Raw genomic sequence first — 13,708 nt, 5'->3', positions numbered from 1 at the left:
TACCACTTTTCTCACTCGTAACAATTTCCTCTTGATCGCGCAAGAAACGTCGTATGACAACTACCCCGAGTTTCTATGATCTCCAATGTAAAATCTTCGATTTTGCTCAGAGTAAATGATGATTATGGGGACTTCCCTCTTTTTTTGGATATAGGCCTCGTGTATTAGATTTACAGTGGTGTTTACGAGTTTTCAGGCAGCGACGGCTACAACGAATGTACACTTGCTGGAAGAGCAATATTCAAAATATATCACGGGACAATGAAACTTATGAGATTATACTCTGCGAGGGGCACGGCGCGACCGACGGTGTAATACGATGTGCTAGGGCTCCCTCGACCGAGTCGCGACTGATATCATTTCCAGCGGGGGACTGTAGGGTCGGCGGCCAGAACCCCACCAGGGGGTCTTCGTGCAACCCCCACGCGGCGTCATAGTAGTAGTCGTGTATGTTGTCGTCGTCGTCGCCGTCGTCGCCGTCGTCGTCGCCGTCGTCGTCGCCGTCGTCGTCGCCGTCGTCGTCGCCGTCGTCGTCGCCGTCGTCGTCGTCGCCGTCGTCGTCCCCGTCGTCGTCGTCGTCGTCGTCGTCGCCGTCGTCGTCGTCGTCGTCGTTGTCGTCGTCATCGTGTGCTCTGCCTTTCGAAACTCCCCGCGCACGCATACGCACATATATGTATAGCGTTTCATAGGGAGAGCATCGTTCTCTCTCTCTCTCTCTCGCGCGCGCGCGCGCTCTCTCCCTCTCCTTCTTTCTCTCTGTCTTTTCCTCCTTCCTTTCATTCTCATTTTCTCTCTCTTCCCCTTGAATTTTCTCTCTTTTTCTCCCTTTCGACCGAGCCCCGATACGTTTCACTCACACACGCTATGACGCTCTTTCCCCCTTGTACAGCCCCCTTTGCTTCACTACGCGTCGCGGATGCCTTACCAACGCCCGACGCGTCGTAGCGCAGCGTATCCAGTGATTTCCAACCATCCTGAATCCTCGCCTCGAAAGGGGTTGCTTCTCATCAACAAAAGCAATACTCGTTTCTTTTCATCAATTTTATAATTTTTTTTTCACTCCGTGTGCGATATACTTTAGAGATAATTGTAATCTACATCCCAACATGATAGTTATCAACGTTTTCACGTAATATCATTAACATAGAGGTAGCATAAATCGAAGGACACAAGACGCGTGGGTCTTGGGACGCGTATAAATACCTTCGCACATAGATTGTTTCGTGTTAAGTTCTTCTACTTGGGGCAAATTTTAAATCAAATTCCTCTTAGAGGACAATACAAAGATGTATAGGGCACATAAGAGTCAACATAATTAAGTATAAATGTAAGAATTATAATATGATATATTAAATGTATAAAAAAATTTTATAAATAATATTGTGCATTGTAAAACATATTACATTACATTATATGCTTTGGCTCTTGAATTGAGCCATCCTCAGATAATACAAAATTCACAACTTTAAAATTCATTTCTATCGTCATAGAAAAATCGCGATGAAAGTTTTCCAATTTATATAGCGATGATGAATGCCTCACGAAGACTATGAATTACTTGCAAGCGATTTACTGACCGATTGTTCGAAATTTTATAAATTCTAATTAAAGAAATGTATTTGTTAACCAATAAATAAAAATAAAAAAATAAGAATCTAAATAAAATAAAAATCTGTTAAAATATTATCTACTTTTAAATTCTGTCAAAACCAAGCAACAACATCATCTCAATAAAACACTCACCAACGTGATCGCAGTTATCATTTCTTAAGAAGAAATACTGCATCAAATTCATAAAATCGTGTAAAATATAAGAGGTAGTATACTAGATAGTAATAATATGTGTAATTCACAGTCACTATATTAAAACTTGAAAGAGATAATTTGTTTTGAAAAACAGATCTTCCAGAAAGAATTTTTTGAAAGATATGTTAACAGTAAGGTTGACTGTCACTACCTGAGAGGCAATTAATAGATTGACAAAAACGACTAGATAAGAACAATGTCAAATTTTGTTAATCGATGTATATGCTTTATAAAGGCCCCCCGTGTCTGTTTGGAGGTTAAAACTGTTTTTTTTTGCTTTTTAATATTTAACATTTCAGAAATTAAGTGTTTATTATAACATGGTCATCTAGTATCTAGGTGTTATTCCAATCAAAATCATGTGTCTATGTTCGGTTACATAACATAGATTGCAGTATAAGTTTATTCTAGATTCAACATATTTTACATTTAATAATACCATTTATAAACAGAATTTCAGCACATCTATAGGTTCTCCGTTGTCACCCATCATTGCAGACTTACTAATGCAAAAATTAGAGAGAATGTCTTTGTTATCTTACAATAATCTTACAATCAGTTTCTTTTTTATTATCGTTATCATCTAGTTGCTGCTGTTTTTTTCCTCTGAAATCAATTCATTTTTTAAAAGTTTTAATTCGTTTCATTCACATCTACAATTTACGTTAGAAATAGGCTCTGACTCGCTAAATTTCTTTGATGTTACGATTATGGTCAGAGAAAAACATTTAACCTTCGATTGGTATCAAAAATCGACTTTTTCGGGAAGGTTTTTAAATTATTTTTCAAATTATTTTATCTTCCAAAAGAAGAGTATAATTTTTGGTTTGGTAGACAGAGCCTTATTGTTATTTGACTTTAAATTCTATCAAAAAAATCGTACATTAATTGTTAATATATTAATAGAAAATGATTATCCCCTCAAATTCATTTTTTTGACACAATCAATGTTAGAGTTAGAAGTATTCAACGTGGAGGAACAGTAGTACGCGATTGTACAAACAATAATGATTTTGATTGGAATAACATCCAGATACTTTTGAGGAAGAGCCATATTATAATAAACGCCTTTAATTTCTGAAATGTTAAATATTAAAATGCAAAATACAGTCTTAATCTCCAAACAGACACGGAGGGCCTTCACAAAGCATATAAAATCGATTATAAAATTTAACATTGTTCTTATCTAGTCGTTTTGTAAATCTATTAATTGCCTCTCAGATAGTGATAGTCAGCCTTACCGTTAACATATCTTTCAAAAAATTCTTTTTGGAAGATTCGATCTGTACAAATTATCTCTCTCTCAAGTTTTAATGTAGTGACTGTGTATTATTACTATCTAACTGGTATATTCTTATATTTTATACGATTTTATAATGAATTTGATGAAATATTTCTTCTTAAGAAATGATAACTGCGATCACGTTGGTGAATGTTTTATTGAAATGATGTTGTTGTTTGATTTTTACGGAATTTAAAAGTAGATAATATTTTAACAAATTTTTATCTTATTTAGTTTTATTCTTATTTTTATTTTTATTTCTTTTTATTTATTAATCAACTTTTTATTAATTTTTTTATTTAGATTCTTATTTTTTTATTTTTATTTATTTAATTAACAAATATATTTCTTTAATTAGAATATCATGAAATTTCGAACAATCGATTAGTAAATCGCTTGCAAGTAATTGGTCTCCGTGAGGCATTCATCAATATCGCAATAAAATTGAAAAATTTTCATCACAATTTTTCTATGACAATGGAAATGAATGTTAAGATTGTAAATTATTATCTGAGGATGGCTCAACTCAAGAATCAAAACATATAATGTAATGTATTTTACAATGTGTTATTTATAGAATTTTTTTATACATTTAATATATCATAATTCTTATATTTATACTTAATTACGTTGACTTTTATGTGCCCTATACATTTTTGTATTGTCTTTTAAGAAACTAAGAGTCCTATAACTATTTGTTATTTGATTCTTCTTGGAGAATACGACATGAGCAATCACTACCTACTATTACAACTTTTATATCCTTGGCAATATATCATTGTACATATATCTTTGTAACTACTCAGACTCAAAAGTTTAATAAATAAAAATAAATTTTAAAATAAATTTGATTTCAAACTAAAGCTTTTATTTTGTTACTTTGTCTTTTCCGTAATTTTCGGAAAGTTCTTATTATTTGATTTGTAATCGAAAAGCTATGAGTTCTTCATCTATCGATTTTTTTATGCAAAAAAAATCAACTTGATATCACCGAGAGTGCTGCATTTCTCGAAAAAAATCCTCTAAAGAGACGCGAAATTAGCATAGAGAATCATTCTATACATTCTGTAGGAATCTTCTCATGCTCGATGCTTATTTTTAGCGTCATGTTATCAAAATTGACATTAGATATTCATCAATTTTAATCACGTAGCCTATATTTTGGAGCTAAAAATGAACGTCAGCATGAAACGATTTAAATCTAAACACATGTTATTTTAATCTCATTACATCAAACAGACGCGTTCTCTCTCTCTCTCTCTCCCCTCTCCCTCTCCCGCTCCCCCCTCTCTCTCTCCCTCTCTCCCCCCTCCTTTCTTCCTCCTTTTTTTCGATAAAGAAAGCAAGATAGACTGTATTTCGAAATTTACTGCCAGTACTGAAGATCTATAGTGCACGTAACGTAAACTATAGATTTCCAGTACTGGCAGTAATTTTGGAACACAACCATACTTTCGTTTAAACACTATTTAAAACTAGAATACAGAATTGATTAATTCAGAATGAATACAATAAAAATTTTAATATGAAGTAATGCATAGACATGGTTTGCCATTTCGTGAAATGAGTTTGAGCATGTTAGAGCATATTGGAACATGCGAACAAACCTGAAGGCACGTGTATAAAGTTGGCCCCGCCCTTTTCGAATTTTGTAACTATGTTAATTGTGCTGTGTTAATTGTGTTGTGCTACGTTTGTGCTGATTTGTGCCGCGAACCGCAGCTCAATAACATGAAGTGTTTCCCAAAAATAAAAAAAACATATTTTTTGCTAGCCCCGCATTTTTCAAATTTTGTAATTTTCTTGATTGTATTGTGTTGCGCTATGTTTGCGCCAAATTGTGACACAAACCGCAGCTCAATAACATGAATTTTGTTGGCCTTCGTCAATACCGCGAAATCTGTTAATCTGAGGAAACTTTTCTAGGTAAAAAAAAGTTGTACTGTCGTAACACAATCCGGCACAACTAAAAAAAAATCCAAAAATGTTTTTTTTTATTTTCCCTTTTTTCAAAATCTTCTATCGATATATTCTTAAGCTAATCTCTATTTTTTATGCATGTGCCTCAGGTTTTGAGTAACACAATTCAGCAAAACTCGCAAATTATCTGACACCATTCGCAAATTATACGGATTTGAAGTAATTCATTTCTAAATATTAAACACTAAGGCCAGCAAAAAGTTTTTTTTAACCCTTCATGTTATTGAGCTGCGATTTGCGGCAAAATTTGGCATAAACGTAGCAAAACACAATACAATCAAAAAAATTACAAAAATCCAAAAATGCAAGGCCAAATTCATAAATGTTCTGAAAGCATATGTGCCCCTATGTGTATACATAAAATATCAAATATGTCCCGAATAATTTTCTATTTTCAGTTCTATATAAATAAGAAATATGTATATTAATTACTCAATGGAACACTAATACAATTTCTATCATCTATTTTACATTGAATCTGATAGAAGATATTCGTATAAAATATCAAATAAGTTTCTTCATTGTCAATTCCGTAGAGAATATGAACAATAAAATGCGATATATACTTAAATATTTCCTATTAATTGAACAAAAAAAAATCAGATATTATAAAACCTGATTCGAAACGATAACAATTGCATCTAACTTAAAATACCTGCGATAGGCTTCATAAATAGGGATATAATTTTATAATAGGGATATATTTAATCGTTTCTTATATTTCTATCAAATTTTTTTATTGAAGATATTAAATTTCACTCTAATAGATAAAACTCGTTATTTTATATGAATAATACACATAACAATGCTTATATGTTATAACAATTAAATCAATGTTAAGCATGTTTATAAGATTACGAATAAAATTAAAGAAGCGATAATGTTACCCATTCAACTATGTAAACCTTATTGCTGATATATAAACTGAAAAATCTCTTCAATAGATGCCTATTAAACAAAATTTAATAGTGATATTATAGTCTATAGACTTTCAGTACTGGCAGTAAATTTTGAAGCACAGTTTAAGTCTGTAAAAATAAATTTGGCGAGCAGTTCAAATGACTATAAATATAATACACATATATAAGATAAAATCATCTATTATAGGATGTCTTTCTTTGAAGGCTTGTAATTTATTTAATTTGTAAACTCTACCTTCATGTCAAATTTATGAGAAATATTTAAATTTCATCGCTAAAAGTTAGCAGTCGATAATAGCTATACTTTGTATATGAAATTTTTCATCAAAAGTGCCGATTTTGATCATTCAAAAAAAGGATTCCTAATATACAAGGATTTCTCTAAAGTGATATCTCATAATAGAAAACTAAGAAAAAATAAAGATAATCTTTATATACACGCTTTTATTATGTTACATAAAAGTAGGAACAACAAATTTAAATGTTATACATAATAATTATATAATTTTCGATGTGTGTATACGTGAGTGTGTGCATGTATATCAAAAATCTACAATAATAGAATAATCTAGCGTTTTTTACAATACTTACAATAAAATAAGATTCCTTATATTAAAACAATTAACAAATTACAAATGAGCTTTTAGGAATCAGCGCTGTAATAATTGCGCGTTTCGATTGATATAAAACAATCCTCTATAAATAACATATTTGTCGAACGTTTCGGCTAATTTCTAGCCTTCATCAACGAATGTATTACATAAAATCTATAAAAATCTTTATCCTGTGTATGGTTACTTCGACATTTCCCATAATCAGTTAATAAGCTGGATGGTCAACGATATTTGACCTTAAATATAAATATTAAAGTCAAGAAACATTAAAAGATATACAGGAATTACTGTGGAAATTCACCTCAGGAGTACGTCAAATACAAATTAATCCTAATACCAGTTGTTATAACGCAAATTTTTTTTCTCGTGAATTAAAATTTAAGACGAAACGACGATAATTAAATAAATATAATATATGTATAAGTCGATGATGTTCATGCTGTGGTGTCAATCGTCGCAATGAAAATGTATTATTTTTAATTATAGGTTTTTAGTGGTCGGTTAAATAAAAAAATATGAGGAATTAAGTAACTCAGTGTCTTTGTTTAAATTAATACCGTTCTTTTGTCGCTTGTATTGTAGTTACGTTCTGTGTCTAATATTGATTTGAACGTTATTCTAATCATAAAAGACTAATATCAGAAATTATAAACATCAAGTGACAAAAAGAACGGTATTAATTTAAACAAAGACACTGAGTTACTTAGTTCTTCATATTTTTTATTTGACCGATCACTAAAAGCCTATAATTAAAAATAATACATTTTCATTGCAACAATTGACATCGCAGCATGAATATCATCGATAATATACAATATATATTATATTTATTTAATTATCGTCGTTTCGTCTTAAATTTTAATTCATGAGAAAAAAAATTTGCGTTACAATAACTATGATGTTAAGACTAATTTGTATTTGACGTACTCCTGAGGTGAATCTCCACAGCAATTCCTGTAAGTCTTTTAATGTTTCTTGATTTTATTTAATATTTCTTAATATTTATTTATTATATTAGGTGTACAAATAACTTTTCGCCGTTTTTTATCAAAAATTGAGCATTTATTATAAAAGAACGATACATAATGTTTTATTGATGTAAGTCAAAATGTAAGTGCAAGTTCTTTTTGCGTTTGGCACGAATCTTCATTCAATAATGCTTCCAATTCCGCGTCTTCGTACACTTTCGGCCTTCCGCTACGTTCTTTGTCTTCGACGTCAAATTCACCGTTCTTAAATTTTTGAAATCATTCACGACAACTTCTCTCGCTTAAGGCAGCCTCACCATATGCTTCTACAAGCAATCGATGAGCCTCAGCTGCAGATTTCTTCAAATTAAAGAAGTAAATCAAAAGTTCCCGCAAATGACGCTTATTCGGCTCAAAACTCGGCATTTTCGCACAAAAAAAATATATGATGCTGATACAAAATCGCTAGTATTTCAAGGTTATGTTGTTAATAGATCCAACCTTACAATATAATGTTTTATATCAGACAATTTCAACCATAGCTTGCTAGTGGCGTCGTCTTTTGTCAAACGGCGGAAACTTATTTGTACACCTAATATGTATGACTTTGCTTATATCGTTTTCGTATAGATAACTTTAGCGGTAAGTGGTGATCGAAATAAATAGATCATAGACGTCACACAATAAACTTGGGCATCTGTCAACATAACCCCATCGAAACATTAGTCGATTTGTGTCTGCATCATAAAGTTATTCTCGATTGAAAATGTCAGTTTACGAGCCAAATTCTTGTCATTTGCGGGAGGTTTTAATTTTCTGCTTCAATATGAAGAAATCTGCGGCTGAGGCTCATCGAATGCTTTCAAATATTTATGGTGAAGCCGCTATTAGTGAAAGAACGTGTCGTAAGTGGTTTCAAGAACGATGATTTTCAATGGTCGAAGACCAGCATAGCGGTGGAAGAGAGAAGGTTTTCGAAGATGCAGAATTGAAGGCATTACTTGATCAAAACTCTTGTCAAAATCAAAAAAAATTGGCACGATCATTAGGAGTGACTCAATCAGCCATTTCAAAATGTCTCAAAGCCATGGGAATGATTCAGAAGCAAGGAAATTGGGTGCCGTACGAGTTGAAGCCGAGAGATGTTGAACGACGTTTGTTTGGTTGTGAACAGCTGCTTGAAAGGCAAAGACGGAAGGGCTTCTGCATCGCATTGTGACTGGGGACGAAAAATGGGTTCATTATGATAATCCCAAGCCCAGAAAATCATGGGGAGTTCCCGGCCATGCTTCCACGTCGACAGCCAAACCGAATATTCACGGCTCCAAGATCATGCTCTGTATTTGGTGGGACCAGCTCGGCGTAGTATATTATGAGCTGTTAAAACCGACTGAAACAATCACAGGCGATCAGTATCGAACGCAATTGATGCGTTTGAGCCGAGCATTGAAAGACAAACGGCCGCAATACAACGAGAGACACGATAAAGTGATTTTGCAGCATGACAATGCTCGACCCCATGTTGCGAAAGTGGTCAAGACATACTTGGAAACGTTGAAATGGGAAGTCCTACCCCACCCGCCGTATTCTCCAGACGTTGCTCCCTCTGACTATCACTTGTTTCGATCAATGGCACACGACCTGGCTGACCAGCACTTCCGGTCTTATGAAGAAGTAAAAAATTGGATCGATTCGTGGATCGCTTCAAAAGATGACCAGTTTTTTCGACGCGGGATTCGTATGCTGCCCGAAAGATGGGAGAAAGTAGTGGCCAGCGATGGACAATACTTTGAATCATAAATGTATAACCAGTTTTTTACAATAAAGCCTCGAATTTCGGAAAAAAACGGTATAAGCAAAGTCGTACGCCTTATAAGATCAAATATCGTTAACCATCCAGCTTATTAACTGGTTATGGGAAATTTTATGTCGAAGTGTAGCTACAGGATTTTTGGATTTTATGTAATACATTCGCTGATGAAGGTTAGAAGCCGAAACATTCGACAAATATATTATTTATAGAAGATTGTTTTATATCAATCGAAATAAATGCGCAATTATTATAGCGCTGATTTCTAAAAGCACATTTGTAATTTGTTAATAGAATCATCATTTTTAACATATCGTTCGATAGTATTCTTTAGGATATTAAATTGTTTAGATGCTCTTATGTTAGGAATATCCTGAATATCTAATATATTATCACTATATATACATATATATTTACATATATATATATATACAAGGTGCGTCCCAAAATTTTCCGAACTTTTGAAATAAAACAACAACGGTTTACTTTTTTTTTCAAATTCAAATTGTTTATTCAAAGTAGTCCCCGTCGGACTCAATACAACGTTTGGCACGATCTAAAAGCATTTCAATGTTTTATGTCGTTCAAAGGCACGTCCTTCAGAATAGTGGTACAAGCCCTTTGGATGTCTTCTACGTCCACATACCGCTTTCCTTTCATGGACAAATGCATTTTGCCGAATAGGTAGAAGTCACAAGGTGCCATATCAGGCGAATATGGGGAATGGTTGATTGTTAAAATGTGATTTTTAGTCAAAAAATCAGTGACAAGTGTCGAACGGTGAGATGGCGCATTATCGTGTAACAAGCGCCAACTTCCTCCTTCGCGATATTCTGGCCGAATACGACGAATGCGGTGCACCAAACGCTTCAAAACGCTTACATAGAATACAGCATTAACTGTTTGGCCTGCTGGAACGAATTCTTTGTGCACAAAACCCTTGGAATCATAAAAACAAATGAGCATTGTCTTCACTTTTGACTTCTCTAAACGCGATTTTTTGGGTTTTAGGTCGTTTCGCGCCTTCCATTCCGCGCTTTGACGCTTGGTTTCTGGATCGTATTGAAAACACTACGTCTCGTCACCAGTAACAATGCTATAAAGGAAGTTTAGGTCCTTTTTTGCTTCCTTAATAATGTCCTTTGAATGTTGAATTCGATGCATTTTTTGGTCGTCAGTCAACTTGTGTGGAACAAATCATGCACAGACTTTTTGTAGGCCCAAATGTTCGGTCAAAATGCGATAAATCGTTGATTTGGGGATGTTCAATTCCATTTCCATGTATCTCACTGAAGATTTTGGCTCATGCTTGATGAAATTACGCACAACTTCGATGGAATTTTCGTTAATTGTCGATTTTGGGCGACCTGTATGTGCGTCGTCATTTATGTCCTCACGACCGTTCTTGAATCGCGTATACCACTCATAAACACTGGCACGGGCTACACAATTATCACCATAAACTTGTTTCATCAAATTATGGGTTTCGGTAAATGTTTTACCAAGTTTAAAACAAAACTTAATATTGGCTCTTTGTTCGAAGTTCATTCTCGTACCGATGTATACAACATACTGACACTTGAGACGCCATAACTTCGTTTCCACTGAACCAAATGTCATGAAATTTTTATTGGAAGTCAGCTAGGGATGTACCTTTCAAACGCGCAATCGAACACACGGATGGCGCCACCCGACCTATCCCTATTGAAAAAGTTCGGAAAATTTTGGGACGCACCTTGTATATATATATATATATATATATATATATATATTATATATATATATATATATAGATATACATACACACATATATGTGAGAAGGGAAAGGGAGAGGGGGAGGGAGAAAGAGAGAGAGAGAGAGAGAGAGAGAGAGAGAGAGAGAGAGAGAGAGAGAGAGAGAGAGAGAGCCTCCTATTATAAGATAGATTTTATAAGATAAACCTAATATGAGATAGCGGCGTTTCTGTTAATTTAATAAACGTTATCTTTTAGTTCCACCTTAAATTTATCGCACATCTGTAAAGCTGACACCCCCAATACAAAAAAAATTCACTCATATGTCATAATTAAGTTAAACTTGTGTTAAACTAGTGCTAATTTATTGCTCTAGTCCCGAATTTTGTGCTTCTTTCCATTTGCAGGAAATTAATTTTAAATGTGGGAATGACTTCACGTTTACGCTAGCATTCCTACTTCCTAAAACACAAAGTAAAACTCTCCACACTAAAACATATACGGAGTACTGTAAATAAAAAAATACAAATACTAAAATTTTTTTCTACTTTTTCACTCTAAGATACTACAAAAAAACCTCGAGAATTTTGAATTATATCAATATCGGTCACTATATGTGCGCTAGATATTTCTGATGAGATTTTTTAATTTAAACAATGAACAATAAATTAAGAATCGAGATATTTTTATTGTTAAAGCAAATAATTCGAGAAACATTTTAAGACCAAAATTGGCCCAGCAATTAATTGCTTTGATGTACTTTACTGTTGCACGCGAGTTAGCACTGCCATACTATAAGTTGACTTTTTTTATCTTAAACAATGAGCAATAAATTCAGAATTGAAATATTCTTAGAGTCTGAATTTATTGCTCATTATTTAAGATAAAAAAATCAACTTATAGTGTGGCGGTGCTCGCGTACAAGAGTAAGTACATCAAAGCAATTAATTTTGGTCAACAAATTGGCAAATAAAATTAACATTAGCAATTAAAATGTTTCTTGAATTATTTGCTCTAAGAATATCCCAATTCTGAATTTATTGCTCACTGTTTAAGTTAAGAGCTATAGACAGAGTAAAATTTAAAAAAAAATTGATTTTTTAATTTTGTAATATTTTTATAATATTTTGAAAGATATATATCGAAAATACGTATGCCAAGTTTTAAAGAGATATTTTCGGAAAATTGAAGATTCGGAGATACAAGCAGTTTTTGTACGACGATGCGTAACAGTTTTTGTAACGTACGAAAGTTGTTTAAGCACTAGAACTGCTTCTGGTATTTTTTAGATACGAAAGAGCTATTATACAAGTATGATTCAGGGATTGCCCAATAAGAGTAACTTAAATTTTTTAATTTAAATTTGTGCAATAATCTGAAAGTAAATCTTCAAACGTATTTTTCTCAAAATCATTTTTTTCTGGTTGACAGCAAATAAAAAAATATACTCAATACAACTATACGCTCTGTTGATTTGGTAAATTGCATTTTATTCAGAAAACTTATCTCTATCCTCGGACGTAACCGTTTCATAATTAATAAAAATTTCACAATTTTATTCAACTTTTTTGTAACAAAAAAGAGACCAAATTAAAAAAAAAAAGATTCACATGTTCGCCCTTTAATAACTTTTTGCTATTTTGTAATTTGCCTACGTCCGGCTATAGCTATATTCATTTTTTCTATCATAATTTTTTAACTTTTTGTTTCAAATAGCGCATATAGTCAATTTATTGTCAATGAAGCAAATATAATTGTTCAAGGTTATTCTTTGTACAGCAGCCTTAATTCTAATAACCAAGCAAAAAAATTTTTTACATCAGTAATGGAATAAAGACACCATAAAACAAAATTACCTGACTTTATTATATATTTTTAAAAAGTCCCAAAGACCCCCCCGGTTTTTCAGGCCTTCACTCTGTCTATAACCTTTAAATAATCTCATCAGAGAAATGTCGCGATGCACGTATAATAACCGATATTGGTATAAGTATAATTATTCAAAGTTCTCGAAGTTTCTTTACAACATCTTAAAACAAAAAAGTAGCAAAAAATTTTGGTACTTTTATTACAATATATATTTTTTATATTATATTATATATTCTATATCTCTTATATTATATATTTCTTTATTTACAATACTTTGTATATGTTTTACAGAAATGAAAGTGCTAGCGTAACGTGAAATCAGCACCCTCACTTTTGAATTTAATTTCTTGCAACAAAAAGAAGCACAAAATTCAGGACTAGAATAAATTAGCACTAAATTAACACTTAATTATAACATAAGAGCGAATTCTTTTTTATGGTGAGGGTGCCAGCATCACAGACGTATTTATTGCTCTTGAATTAAAAACTATTTAGTGGAAAATTCATTATTAGATCATGCTTGCAGGCTTGCCGTCGGCTCAATGTTTCTAAAAAAAGTGAGAATAATGAATTTTATATTCGAAATAGTGAGAGAAAAGTGAATTTTTTTAAACGCTAAGTAAAAAGCTAGTTTTTTTAAATTTAATTAAAATTGTATAGAATGGTATCTAAGAATTAACACTTATTATTTTGAATATATTATCCAGACGATGATACTTTCATTA

The 13,708-nt window shown here is 32.7% G+C and overlaps 1 protein-coding gene across 2 annotated transcripts in view; it reads right to left on the bottom strand.

Moving 5' to 3' along the window:
* Positions 1-1,559, bottom strand: part of LOC105154230 (uncharacterized) — a 242,674-nt gene extending 241,115 nt beyond the window's left edge. Inside the window, exon 1 of one of the 2 annotated variants that reach the window (XM_087406874.1) lies at positions 4-1,559. The gene's annotated coding sequence lies outside the window, so the exon portion shown is untranslated. The remainder of the gene's footprint in view (positions 1-3) is intronic. The other variant, XM_087406871.1, reaches the window with a different exon arrangement.
* Positions 1,560-13,708: the final 12,149 nt, after the last annotated feature.

The sequence above is a fragment of the Acromyrmex echinatior genome, chromosome 6 (assembly GCF_024713525.1).
Source record: "Acromyrmex echinatior isolate Ae372 chromosome 6, ASM2471352v2, whole genome shotgun sequence".
Lineage (NCBI taxonomy): Eukaryota > Metazoa > Arthropoda > Insecta > Hymenoptera > Formicidae > Acromyrmex > Acromyrmex echinatior.
The sequence above is the reverse complement of the archived record's forward strand: the minus strand, read 5'-3'. Positions and strand labels throughout refer to the sequence as shown.